We start from the raw sequence: 14,776 nt of genomic DNA, 5'->3' as shown, positions 1-14,776 counted from the left end.
AAAAAAGGAGGCGACCATGACATAAGTGATGGGTGAGTTTGGGAGAGTTCAGTCAGTTCTTCTAGAACTACAAAATAATCCCTTTACAAAAGGCTGCTATTTATCTTTTTTCTTTTGCTGAAAGTAGCTAACAACTGTTTATAGCATAGATCAGATTCTGACAGACACATAAATGAGGCTCAGCCAGGGAAACACAGAAATTGCTCTGTTACAGAAGGTGTGTTAGATGACAGTGTTTTACAGTCCTGCCATTCCATCTTAATGGCATGAGAAAACAACACCACTTGCTTATGTCTAGCATGACTCATATAAAGAGGAGTTGAAATAAATCCTGGAAAGAAGGAATGAAAGCAAGAAAACAAGATCACATTACCAAGGCAGGCCCCATCATTCGTCATTTTGAGGAAAACACATTAAAATTGTAAAAAAAAAAAAAAAAAAAACACTTGGAATGATTTTGAGGCATTAAAATAGCTCAGAAAACAAAGATACAATGAAAAAAAATTTTTTTGAGTTCTAAGTTGGAGTTTTCCTTTAAATGATGTCCCCCCGATGGCTTTCACCCTTGACACAAAGAGGGAAGGATTAAATAGTAGAGATGCTTTCAACCCTGTATATGTATAATGGGGAATGAATGGGTAAAGAGAAAAGTAGAGTGATGCAGCATTGAGAAGAAACAGCATATAAAATGAGGTGGATATGTAAAATATGCAAGCCACTTTTATTTATTAGTTGTGACTATGGTACATGCATTTACGTATTTTACATTTGACTATGGACACACATGGTATTACTAATCTATTTACTCAAAACATTTGTTTTGTTTACTAATTTAATATGTTATATTGTCTGATAACAGAGTTAAAACTGTGGCCCAATGTTCAGTTTAACATTTCTGTTTGCTGCGTCTTAATTATTTACTTTTGTATACCAGAAGCTGAATACAATCACATATGCTGGATTGCTTATTTCTAAACCTTAACTCTACATAAACAAATAAGACTAGATGCATGGCATCGTTAGATATGATATGCTGATTAGCAGATACATTCCATACAGTGTACTGATTCCAAAGATGTAGGTGAAAATTTGTGATTTATAAACCAGGAAAATTCAAAAACTAGTAGAACTGAAAATAACACAAAAGCTTTGCAATCTACTGATTGCCCTCTTACAAAATAATAAAGCTTACCTTCTGTGTATAATGTTTTGATGAAAAAACTAAAATAATCTGTAAACATCTTTGCACACATAAATATTATGTGAGTTAAAATTAGGACTGAGAAAAAAGGAACATCTGGTAATGTTGCTGAAAATAGAGCTATTGTATCACTGTATAAGCTTTTGTACGTACATGTTACAGTAACTAGGCAGTCCCAGTTGAGCTGTCAGGACCCAGGGAGTTAGAATTGGGGAGTCCACCTCTACAAAGAGGCCAGTCACAAGTGGAGTCTCTCAGGGATCAGTCCTTGGACTGCTCCTTTTTGACATTTACTTCTCAGAAGTCAAGAACAATGTCAGTGGTCTCTGGCTGACTATAGTTGGGGATGATTGCAAATTAGGAGCTGTCACCACACTAACACAGATTTTCTCCAGCAGGGGCTGACACAGACAAACAACTGGTGTCAGAGCCATGGACTAAAACTAAATATCAAGAAATGCATAATGGTATACTTTGGGAAGGCATCCATCCCTGGTAACTATCATATTGACAACACACCCTTTAGAGTTGACCCAGTAGTCAGAGATGTAGGGACACACATAGATAGTAATCTAGCCTTTGATCATTATGTGTCTACAGTGGTGAGGAAATCATTCTATGTTGCACAACTTATAAACAAAGGTATGGCATCTAAGTCCAAGGAAGTCATTGTTCCACTGTATTTGGCATTCATCAGACCTATCATTGAGTACAATGCTCCCTTTGGTATGTACCTAACCAGGCATATTCAGCAATTGGAACATCCACCACAGGATTTTAAAAGAATACAGGGCATAAGTAATATGTCCTATGCAGACTGCCACAAAGCCCTATCCCTGTATTCTGTCTCCTATAGGGGAGATCTATGCCTGGCATACAGGGCATTGTCAGACCCCACTCTGATAGACCTCCTGCATATCCACAAAACAAATACCACCAGAATTACCTGTTCTAAAGACTTAAACATTGCCTGTGATATAAATAGGACCTGCTGGAGAGACAGGTATATATCCCAGAGACTACCCTGTCTATGGAACAGGGTCCCCACCCATGTAAAGCAGAGTGCCTCCCTAACCCAATTCAACTGCAACTTGGACAATTGGATGGGAAACTAGAAATTCATCCCTGGATTGGCACCTATGTCTCTAACAGACAGAGGTAACCTGTAAATGGTTCATCTCCCAGGCCCATGCTTACACTTAACAAGGGTATCAGAATTGTCAGAGATTTGGGATGCATGGCTAGGCTTAAAAAAGGCTCTTCTGGTCGTTAGCCTAGTAAACACCTATGAACCTATGAACCTATAAGTGTTGGTAATGTAGAAGAGCTCTGTATCAAAAATGTTTATTTATTAAGTTTTGAAAAACAAGTAAAAAAGTTGGAAGGGCAAAAGGTTGTAATCTATAAAGACATAAAGACAAATATGTATTTGTAGTGGCATTCAACAGAAAAAGACAACAGGGCACATTCATGAATGTCTACAGTATGTGCTGCTATTATGTATGCCTTGAGGCTTGGCACACACGATAGCCATTAAATAGTTCTCAAAACAACAGTAAACAGCAGAATATCCTAATGAAAGCATAAGTAGCTGAATTACATGCTAATTAACCAGTACAGCATGGGAGAGCTATTCATGAACTTATAATATGATTGTGTATGCTCAGTGTAGCCATTTGCCCTGAAATCAAAAACTCTTTGGAAAACAGCCATGATTACACTTAGAAAACAAATGTAGGGGTTGCTGCTGCTGCGATCATTAACCTGTATGTGCAACTTAATTCAGGGTGCTACTCCTTCCTGACCTTGGCCAAGAAGATGAAGGGCTTTTAGTCCCCCATATGACTTCCCATGGACTGCATGACATGTAAATTGTACAGCAATACCACATGGACAGGGAAACACTAGAGGAAATATGAAACATCTGCCACCCTCACCTGAGGCCTCAGGGAAATCATGAAAAACCCATCCCAGTGCAAACAAAGGTATGTATAGCTTTATGTGTACTAGCTATACAGGTACTTTCCAGTGACCCACAGGGGATATATTATGGGTGTCACAGGCCTCAGCTTCTAGAATATTACATCAGTTTCTAAATGCAAAGCTACAATAGGCAAGTGATCATATATGTGTCCCATGCACCCCACAGGAGAGATCATGAACCATGCATGAATTTTATGCACTAGCATAGTTCCCTGAAGTTCTGGGGATCATACATTGCACACACATAGAATTAAAAGCCCCAGCTGGTGAACAGGGAAGGTGGTACATTAACAGGAAAGGATACCACTCTATAAACTGTCAGGTTGTCTGTAATGCTCAAGGGATCATCTGTGGTGTCTGTGTAGGTAACACAGGCACTTTTCACAGCTAACACACATGGCACATGTGAGCTGTACACAAGGTTTGCTAGGGGTGACTTTCCACGAGGGCATCTAGTGGAGGATTATGGAATCTTGGCTTATGACATCCATGAGAAACCCACACAACTCCACTGAGCAAGTATACAATGAGGCCCACACTCAAGCTAGGAATATCATAGAACATGTATTCAGATTGCTAAAATCAAGGTTCCAGTGTCTAGCTACATTAGTAGGCGCCACGGAGTACATCCCAGCAACCTCTCCCCAAATACGAGCAGTCTGTTCCATGCTTCACATTATAATTCTCAGGAAACAGCTTCAACAAGGACAACTAGGGGCAGAACCACAGGCAGGGTCAGCAGGTCTAGCAAATACAGATAAGGAGTCTGAGGGAGAACTACCAGCTGCAGATGCTGCCGGCAGACATAGGTGTGCACAATATAGAATGGCTATGGCTAAGAGGCAAAATGTAGCACACAGACTGACTACATACGTAGAATCCTAGGAGTCTAATTACATACAAATATTAAAACAGATGCCTGCAAAGCTACACAGCCTTTACTTAACTATATAACGGTTGTGTTATGTTAGCATCAGACAGACAACTCTCAAGGACACATCTTATAGCTACAATATTAACAACGTAAGTCTGAAACCTGTAAGGAAAAAAAAAGAGTTATACAATTGATTATTGTCATATGCAAACACTTATATGTCTCTAAGCTGGAACATCACAAGTGTACAGTACTGTCAGTAATAGCTTATGATTGATGTGTGCAATATAGAGCTATGGATTTTGCCCAATACCGTGCATCAAGTATTTCTGTTTACCACTGCATATAAAGTATCGAGCCGGTCAATGATAGCATCATTTGTACAAGTATGCCAATAAGCAATACTTACATATCTAATAATTGCATTAATAAAAACACTAACAGAAATGCAATGAGGGTCAACAGTTACATAACCGATTTTTCACAACTGATAAATAAAATATTTATTCTGCAATACATTTACATTAAAGCAAGTTTCTAGTTAAGCAAGCATTAGCTATCCACTCTGTGCATCAGACATTTATGCAACCTGAAGTCACAAAGAAATGTGCAAAGGGCAGAGAACAGTCATCATCACTTGCACAGGGTGAGGTACAGAAGGGCAAGTCTGACACCAAAGAAGTGAGTGTGTGTGAGTAAAAAAAAATGTATTCATTAAGTATTCAGTTGTTAAGGCAAGATATGTATAGCAGCCACCAGTACTGTTTAGATAACTTCTGTGTTTGTGTGGGTGTGGTGTGAGGTGGTATAGACAAGTTTCTGTTGTATGTGTGCTAGTACTACATCCTGGTATCTTGGACAGGAGTGAGCCATAAGTAGTGGAGTTCATCGTTGTTGCTCCTGACCATGAGAACTACCTCTGCCAGGAATTAAACTGCTAGTTCCATGACCCTAGATAGAAGATGGGCTGCTACATGAATGCTAGTGATATCTGCTGGTTGAGCTCTCATCATGACTATGTCCTAGACCATGACCACATGGCGTACTATGTTTAGGTGTCAACACTGCAATCACTGACAAAGAGGTGGAAGTAATGCCACTACAAAAGCAGGATCTTGCACAGGCCATGTTGGCAAATGCCAGGTGATATAGTAGCTTTCCAGCTAACAGAACCAGGATGCTCTCCTCCAAAAAAAGGAAGCCAATCTGGTGGTCCCCTGCCATTAATAAACTCTTCAACAGAAGGAAGAAACTTGCAGAAAAAGGTGAAGTCCCAAGACTGGAAAAACTCCCTTATTAGCCTCAACAAAAAGTTGTGATCCTTCATCAAAACCTCTAAACCCAGCTATGAAGGCAGAATTGTGGCAGACACTAAAAACAACTACAAAGCCTTCTATAGTTATATCAAAAATTTCCAAGGGCAATACCCAGGTTTGCTCTGAGTTACTGCACAATGGTACCTCCTATACTGAGCCAACACATATTGCCAACATACTGGCCAACAGATTCAGTGCCAACTTTACACCTCTCTCCCCCCGTAATGGACCAATCACAATACCAGAGGAATGCCAGGCACCCAGCATTACTGCAGCACAAGTTAAAGCTGCATTGACCAAGGCCAAGAATACACCTTCCATGAGACCCAACAATATCCCTGGATGTGTTCTACATGAACTACAAAGTGAACTGGCACCACATATGTGTGCCCTGTTCAATCACAGCCTCACCTCAGGTTTTGTTCCTACAGAATGGCGCACTGCTACAGTCATCCCTCTCCATATAGGGGGAGTGACTACAGACCCTGGGAATTATCACCCCATTAGCCTGATGAGTCTGATATGTAAGGCTTGGAGCACATCATTATGAACCTAATTAACAAGGATATAGGGAATCTCCAAACTCTAGACCCCATGCAATTTGGTTTTTTGAAAGGTAGGTCATGCCTGCTCAACCTGGTTGACTTCTTTCAGTCAGTCACCAGAGCTGTGGATGAGGGCAAGGCAGTTCATACAGCCTACCTCGATCTGGCCAAGGCCTTTGATACCATTCTCTACTCAGGAATTATTGATAAACTCACCAAACTAGGCATCAACCCCTATATCATTAAGTGGGTTACAAATTGGCTCACAGATAGAACCCACAGTGTGAAAGTAGCGGACTCCAAGTCAGACTGTGGACCAGTCACGAGTGGTGTCCCTCAGGGATCAGTCCTGGGACCTCTCCTGTTGGCATCTACTTCTCAGAAGTCCAGGCCAACACGAAGAGACTCTGGCTGACCAAGTTTGCAGATGACTGAAAGCTGGGAGCCATTATTAACTCCCCAAGTGATGTAGACATCCTACAGAAAGGAAAACAACATAAAACCAAACCAGTAGACTTCCAGGACAAAAACACTGTCAAACAAACTTTTATTGCACAAAATAGAACAGATTAAGCGCTTTCATCCGGTTGTAGCATAGGACTTCATCAGAATCTAAACACACCCTTCCTAAAACCATTTAAATACCTTGTTAATTAAGTCACATGATCTTCAAATAAGGTAATTAACAAACAGAAATGGTTTACCTTAAAGGAAACTTTTGACTAAAAAAAACAACATTCTAATAAATACCACATAATTGAAAACATTTCAAAACAGTATTAGTTATTTGGATGTAGAAATTAGTAAAGATTACATCCAACAGAGATATGTGAGCAACATTTTTTGTAAGCCCACTTATTCTAATAGTCTTCTTCATTATGACAGCGGTCATCCATGCCACCAAAAGAAGGGCCTTGTTAAAGACCAATATGTTAGGTTGGCACATTTGGTTTCGGAAGAAGGATCATTTGTACAGGAGGGCAAAAAACTGAAGAAAATGCTCACCTAGTGTGGTTACCCTGAACTTCTTATTTCCACTATTTATAGTGAAGTTGTTAGGAAAAGAGAGGAGGGTTTTTATAAACCTATTTTGAGGGATGAAGAAATGCATCTTGGTGATGTAACAGATATAGTAAAGGATGGTAATGACAGGTTTGCATATGCATTTATTACAACCTATAATTTAGACCACACCAGTATAGTTCAAATACCGAAGAAAAAATGGAAATTTTTTTCTTGTTTTGAAGGATTGGTTGAATGTATTGGGTATGAACCGAAGGTTGTATTTCAAAAAGGGAACTCCATTAAAGATTACCTTGAACGGCCAGGAACACACAATAAGATAACTGGGACTTATAAGTGTGGAAGCTGTTCACAGTGTTTGTATATCAAAGAAGGCAATTCACTGTCAGTCAATGGTAGAATACTTTACCCACCCTTTTATTGTAATTGCAATAATAAGGGTATTGTCTATATTGCTGTGTGCAAAGTGTGTACATGTTATTATGTGGGTAAAACCATAAGACACTTTAAGGAATGTATTTATGAGCACCAGCTGGACATTAGACATGGTAGGAGCACAAATTCTATGACTAAACACATCGGGCAATACAATAGTCACAGATTTTTGTTTTTTGGTATAGACAAGGTTGACTTGAACCCAAGAGGGGGTCCCTGGAAGGATATTTTAGAGGCCAAAGAACTTAAATGGCAGCTAAAGTTGGAAGTATTACATCCACTGGGGTTGAACGATCATCTACGTATAACCAGTATACTAAAACTTAGATCTTATGTTTTATAACCTTATGACAAGTGTGGCATTAATATATTGTATGACATTTAAGTAAGAGTAACATTAATATCCTTAATAGCTCCATATTTTGTAAATGCATTTTCTTTAAAAACTTTATATATAAGAATTTATATCACGTGTATATGTGTGTATATATATTTATGGGTCTACTTCACATGGTCGACAGTTCATTTGATCGACTTTTATTTGGTTGACAATTCATTTGATCGACAAGCAGTTTTATGTGGGGGGCTTCGCCCCACACACCCCCCAATGCCCCCCACGCACCCCCTAACTATATATATCAACTCCAGGGTCGCACAACATTGGGGAGGAGGGCAAATCTGCCTGTTGAACATATGAATTGTCGACCAAATAAATGTCGATCAAATGAACTGTCGACCATGTGAAGGGGACCCATATTTATACATATATATTTTTATACATTTTTTATAGGAAATGATTACGTAGTAGCATAAAGCATTATGAAATTTTTAATAATGTGGTATTTATTAGAATGCTGGTTTTTAGTCAAAGGTTCCTTTAATGTAAACCATTTCTGTTTGTTAATTAACTTATTTGAAGATCATGTGACTTTAACACGGTATTTAAATGGTTTTAGGAAGGGTGTGTTTAGATTCTGATGAAGTCCTATGCTACAACCGGATGAAAGCGCTTAAGCTCTTCTTTTTTGTGCAATAAAAGTTTGTTTAATGGTGTTCTTGTCCTGGAAGTCCACTGGTTTGGTTTTGTGTTGTTTTGGTTCTGGGTTTGTCAAGAGTATGCCGTCTGCATTTACTTCCCATTCCTGTGGACCTTGTGGGACCCCACTGCCTGGACAACAAGGAGGAGCTGTTTTGGAGATTAGGCTTTTAACTTGGTTAATACAACAACTCTAACAGCAGGTTTCCCAATTTTCTGACAGAATTTTATGTTTGGAGACCAAAAGAAACTACATTCAAGAAGCCAATGGTATGTCTGATACTCCACCTGTTTTGCAGCAGTTTTTCAATGGGCAAAGTACCAGTTCTGGTGAGTGTAATGGGGATATACAAGGTAACAACAACTCACTGGTACCTATTACTGCTTGACTAAATAATGTTTTTGCTTATCTAAATGCAGAGACTAACAGTATTAATTTAACCTTTATTATGTTGATGGAACAATTTGAAATGAAAATGATCAAATACAGAAAACTTTTTATTGAAAATGAGTACTTTGGGGAATGTATTAAGAACAAGCAAGTCCTGAAGGGACTTAGGACCTGGACATTTCCAAATGGGATTATCCCAAATTCCCCCCAGAACCTTGAGTTGCTTAATTTTTGACCAGTAGGGCTGTGCACTGATGGGGATCATGATACAGCACAATAATAAAGAACTTGATTCCCTCCTGAAAGGATATTATTGAATTAGAAAAAAAGCATTAGAAATTATCTGTTTTTTGTCCACTGTGGTGATAAATACCAAAAGGTATTTGAAAAAGCTGGCAGGGTTTCTCATGATGTCAGAAACCAGAAACTCAGAAAAATAGAGAGGGATAGGCTTGAATACAGTAGGGGGCATGCCTATCCTTTACCCAACACTCTGAGTAGTACTGGGGCTAACCTTGAAGATGACAACATGGAGTCACAGGCTCGTTTTGAGTCAAATGGGCAGGATGTCCTTTTAGAACAGGCCCCTTTAGAGGTGTTCCAAATGCCTGAGAAACCAGAATCAGAACCAACAGCAGCAGCAACCCTATTGGAATCAGTGGAGGGATCTACCAATTTCAACTCGCAATGGCAACGGAGATAGATACGGACATTGATTTTACTTTTGTTTCCTATCTGAGTGATGAGGATTTGGTGCAAACTGGCCCAACAATTGTTTCCAACTTTGGAGGTGACTTTTATTTATACAATTACACTGAACATGAACAGACTTTTAATGTTGAATTTGCTTCACTCCTGAGTAAGGGGTTTAATTTTATACCCTCAGGGTGTGCTAAGATAGAGAATGTATTGATTGATTTCAAATTGTTTCTGAGAAAGCTAAACTTGTGCTTATTGTTTAAAAATAATGATGAACAACACTGCACTAGGGAATTTACCTGCAAAAGTTTGTTGAATCACCCCTTACAGTTACCTCTTATTATTTTTGAAAACATCTGTGAGTTTAAATTGAGGAAAGTATTGGGAAATGTTTGTCCTAATGTTGAATATAATCTTACTTATGCAGAACATCATTTAGTCAAAACCTTGTGCTTGGATAAAAAGCTGAGAGTTATGAAACCTGACAAGAGTGGGGGGGTTGTTGTTATGCCCAAGGTGGATTACTGTAACAAAATGAATATGCTGTTATTTGATGATAATATGTATGAAGAAGCATCTGTGAATTTAATACATTTGTCCTATGTACATATTAATTATTTAGGTAAACATATGTTTGACCAGGGTGCTATTTCCTTTGAAGAATACAATTTTTTGACTTGTGAATATCCCATTGTCTCTGCCATCTTCGGACTTCCTAAAATAAACAAGAATTTGGTGGACCCCCCCTCCACCCCATTGTCAAGCATCCAAGGCCAAAGTGCACCCCCTTGCAAAGTTTATAGATATTAAATTAAAGAAATGTCTAGAGGCTTACTCCACTGTGTGCAAGGATTCCTGGGATTTTTTTAAGGAAAATTAGAAACCTACCATTTAGGGATGAAATTATTTTTTGGACCATTGATGTTGTTAATTTATTTAATGTCATCCCACATGAGTTGGGTATTGAGTGATTCCAGGATTTCTTATTTCCCACAGGTACTTTTTCCAACAATGAAGTTTATGTTTTAGTTACTCTGATGGAAGCTGTCCTTAAAAACATTTTTTTTTTTAAGGGCAATATTTTTTGCAGAAATGTGGAATGTCCATGGGGGCAGCTTGTGCCCCCATTTTCCAACATTACTATGTTGGAATGGGAGAAAAGGTTTCTGAAAGGGTGTCACTATGAAAAATACTGGGATGTTTATTGTCACTTTTTGGATGACATATTCATTGCCTGGAAGGGGCCGGTGGATGTCACTGCTTCTTTTCTTGATTACTGTAACAGCACTACTGTATTTTTGAAATTTACCTCCAGTATGGGTCAAAACAGTATTTGTTACTTGGATGTGGAAATTAGTAAAGATTACATCCAACAGAGATTTTTGAGCAAGATTTTTCGTAAGCCCACTTATTCTAATAGTCTCCTTCATTATGACAGCAGTCATCCATACCACCAAAAGAAGGGCCTTGTTAAAGGCCAATATGTTAGGTTGGCACGTTTGGTTTCAGAAGAAGGATCATTTGTACAGGAGGACGAAAAATTTAAGAAAATGCTCACCCAGCGTGGTTACCCTGAACTTCTTATTTCCACTATTTATAGTGAAGTTGTTAGGAAAAGAGAGGAGGGTTTTTATAAACCTATTTTGAGGGATGGAGAAATGCATCTTGGGGATGAAACAGCTATAGTAAAGGATGGTAATGACAGGTTTATATATATATTTATTACAACCTATAATTTAGACCACACCAGTATAGTTCAAATACTGAAGAAAAACTGGAACATTTTATCTTGTTTTGAAGGGGTGGTTAAATGTATTGGGAATCAACCGAAGGTGGTATTTCGAAAAGGGAACTCCATTAAAGATTTCCTTGAGTGGCCAGGAACACAGAATAAGAGAAGTGGGACTTATAAGTGTGGAAGCTGTTCATAGTGTTTGCATATCAAAGAAGGGAATTCACTGTTAGTCAATGGTAGAATACTTTACCCACTCTTTTATTGCAATTGCAATACTAAGGGTATTGTCTATATTGCTGTGTGCAAAGTGTGTACATGTTATTATATGGGTAAAACCATAAGACACTTTAAGGAATGTATTTATGAGCACCAGCTAGACATTAGACATGGTAGGAGTACAAATTCTTTAGCTAAACACATTGGGCAATACAATAGTCACAGTTTTTTGTTTTTTGATATAGACAAGGTTGACTTGAACCAAAGAGGGGGTCCCAAGAAGAATATTTTAGAGGCCAAAGGTCTTAAATGGCAGCTAAATTAGGAAGCATTACATCCACCGGGGTTGAACGATCATCTAAGTATAACCAGTATACTAAAACTTAGATCTTATGTTTTATAACCTTATGACAAGTGTGGCATTAGTATATTGTATGACGTTTAAGTAAGAGTAACATTAATATCCTTAACAGCTCCATATTTTGTAAATGCATTTTCTTTAAAAAACATATATAAGTATTTATATCATGTGTATATGTGTGTATATATATTTATACATATATATTTTTATGTTTTTTATAGTGAAATAATTATGTAGTAGCATAAAGCATTATGAAATTTTTAATGATGTGGTATTTATTAGAATGCTGGTTTTTAGGCAAAGGTTTCCTTTAAGGTAAACCATTTCTGTTTGTTAATATCATGTGACTTAATTAACAAGGTGCCAAAACAGGAAACCCGAAAATTAATATCCACTCGATTTATTGACAACAAGACTATAAAGCATTAACGCTTTTAAATAACACAGCAAATACGCATTTTCGTCCTCAATACTCGGACTTCATCAGATACATCAAAATTAATGCCATTCATCCCTTATATACCCAAATTAAAATCAATTAACCAATAAAATGTTGACAAAACATTTAAATGGGCAAACCAATATACTCTCTGAGCTCATAAATATTCATGAATCAACATTTAATATATTTCCTTACTACTCAGTACTTATCTATTTAATAAAATTATTTTAAAAACATATATTAATATAAAAAAAACATTCATATGTTACCTTCCATTTATAAATAAATAAATACATAAAAACATCAAATAAATATGAATATGCATGAATAAAAACTGCATATAAAATCTCATAGTGGCTGGCTCCCTCTAGTGTAGGAATTCATAATTACCATTAAATTCTACTAGCTCTTAATTTTAATAATGGTAATATTGTTAAAAAATCATTAAGACCTGTTTTTTTCCCCGCATCCAGGGTAACTTGCCACCATAATTCTTTACTTTCTAAAATTTCCTCCCAGGGACCCCCTCTGATATCTTGCCTAATTTGTTCCAATACAAAAAATTGAAAATTATATCCTACACAACCTCTGGAATGTTTGTAAAGTGCATTAGTGTCTTTTGCTTTGGAAATATCGTAGGTATGCTCGTATATTCTTTTTCTTAATGTTCTTTCCGTTTTACCTACGTAAAATGATTGACATTTTTGACATATCACAAGGTATACCACCCCTTTAGTATCACAACAATAAAAACCCTTACTTCTAATCCATCTCTTCTTACTCTCAAGATAAATTTCACCTTCATTTATAATATAGGGGCATTGGTTACATCTTCCACATTTGTATGTCCCTATTCTTCTGTTTCCTGTTGGTACTGAATTAATACTTGACCTACTAATAATTCTATAATTATTTTCCAGGATTTTTCTTATACTATGGGAATTTTTATATATCACCTTTGGACTTATTTTAGATATTTCCACAATATCTGTAAGTGATACTAGTTTTTCTCATTCCCTCTGTAGTATATCACTCACCTTATAATTAGTAGCATTAAATTCTACCACTAAACCTCTTTGAAACACCTCAGACGGATTTTCATACTTATTTCCTTCTTCTTGGATATTCTTATTGTACCCCATGCCTTTAATAGGTTTAAATCTATCTAGTCTACCTTTTTCCACTTCATTCCTTATTTTATTTACAAACATCTTGGGGTAACCTCTGTCTAAAAACATTTTCTCTAACAGATCACATTCTTTTGAAAAATCTATATCCAAGCTAGTCATTCGAGAGCCCCTAACAAATTGCCCCTTTACTATGTTTCTTTTACAATGTAAGGGGTGGGCGCTATCATAATGTAGGAAGGAATTACAAAAAGTACTTTTTCGAAACACTTTAGTTTCAAATTTTTGATTAATTTTATATATCTCCACATCTAGATATTGTAAACTATCAGGGGTAACATTATAAGTAAATCTCAAGAAGCTAGTGGTTTTATTTAAATAATCCATAAATTCTATAAATTTGTCCTGTCCACCAGTCCAGAGGATAACTATGTCATCCAGAAATCTGCTATATAATATCCAGAATTCCTGAAATTTGGAATTTAAAATAAATTTCTCCTCCCATTTGGATAACACAATATTTGCATATCTGGGGGCACATGCTGCCCCCATAGAGACACTTTGTGTTTGCTGAAAGAATTCACCATTAAATATGAGAAAGTTATACTTCAAAATTATCTCTATAAGACCTACACTTGCTATTTTTTCATTTTGTGTCAACACTTTATCCTGAAAAATAGTTGCTTCAAACATTTGCATACCTTTATTGTATGGTATACTTGAGAACAAATCCACTATATCAATAGTGACAAACAATAAATCATCCTTATAAAGCTCTGGTGTGAGTTCCATTAATAAATCCCAAGAATCTTTAAGGATGGTTCTATTATTTACCCATATATGTTTGTTTTTTAAATCCACATATTTTGCCAATGGTAAAGTTTTAGAACCATCCGCAGACACAATTGGCCTGAGGGGGTGGATCCATAGGATTTTTGTGAATTTTAGGTATGCCAAAAATAGTAGCTATTTTTGGCTTACCCACATATAAAAATTTAAAGATGGAATCATCTATAATTTTTTCATATATCATGTTATGTAATAGCATGTCTATTTTTTGATAGGCCATATTCACTTCATTCCTAGAAACACATGCATATTTCTTTTCATCCCTTAATATTAAATTAATTTTTCCTTCATAATATATGTTCTCCATAATCACAATTCCCCCTCCCTTATCTGGTTTCATGATTCTAACATGGTGATTGTTTCTTAACTCATTTAATACCTCATTTTCTTCCTTACTAAGATTAAAAGTGTATTTATTTTTATTTTTGTCCTGTAGTTTTCTAACTTCATTCTCAAGTATTGCTTCAAAATTCTTCAGTTGAGGGTGTAATGGTGGGTTAAATGTAGATTTCCTTACTAATTCTTGATCTACCCTATTATTTT

Source organism: Protopterus annectens, chromosome 1.part1 (assembly GCF_019279795.1).
Source record: "Protopterus annectens isolate FY-2018-M chromosome 1.part1, PAN1.0, whole genome shotgun sequence".
NCBI lineage: Eukaryota > Metazoa > Chordata > Ceratodontiformes > Protopteridae > Protopterus > Protopterus annectens.
This window is presented reverse-complemented; position numbering follows the sequence as displayed.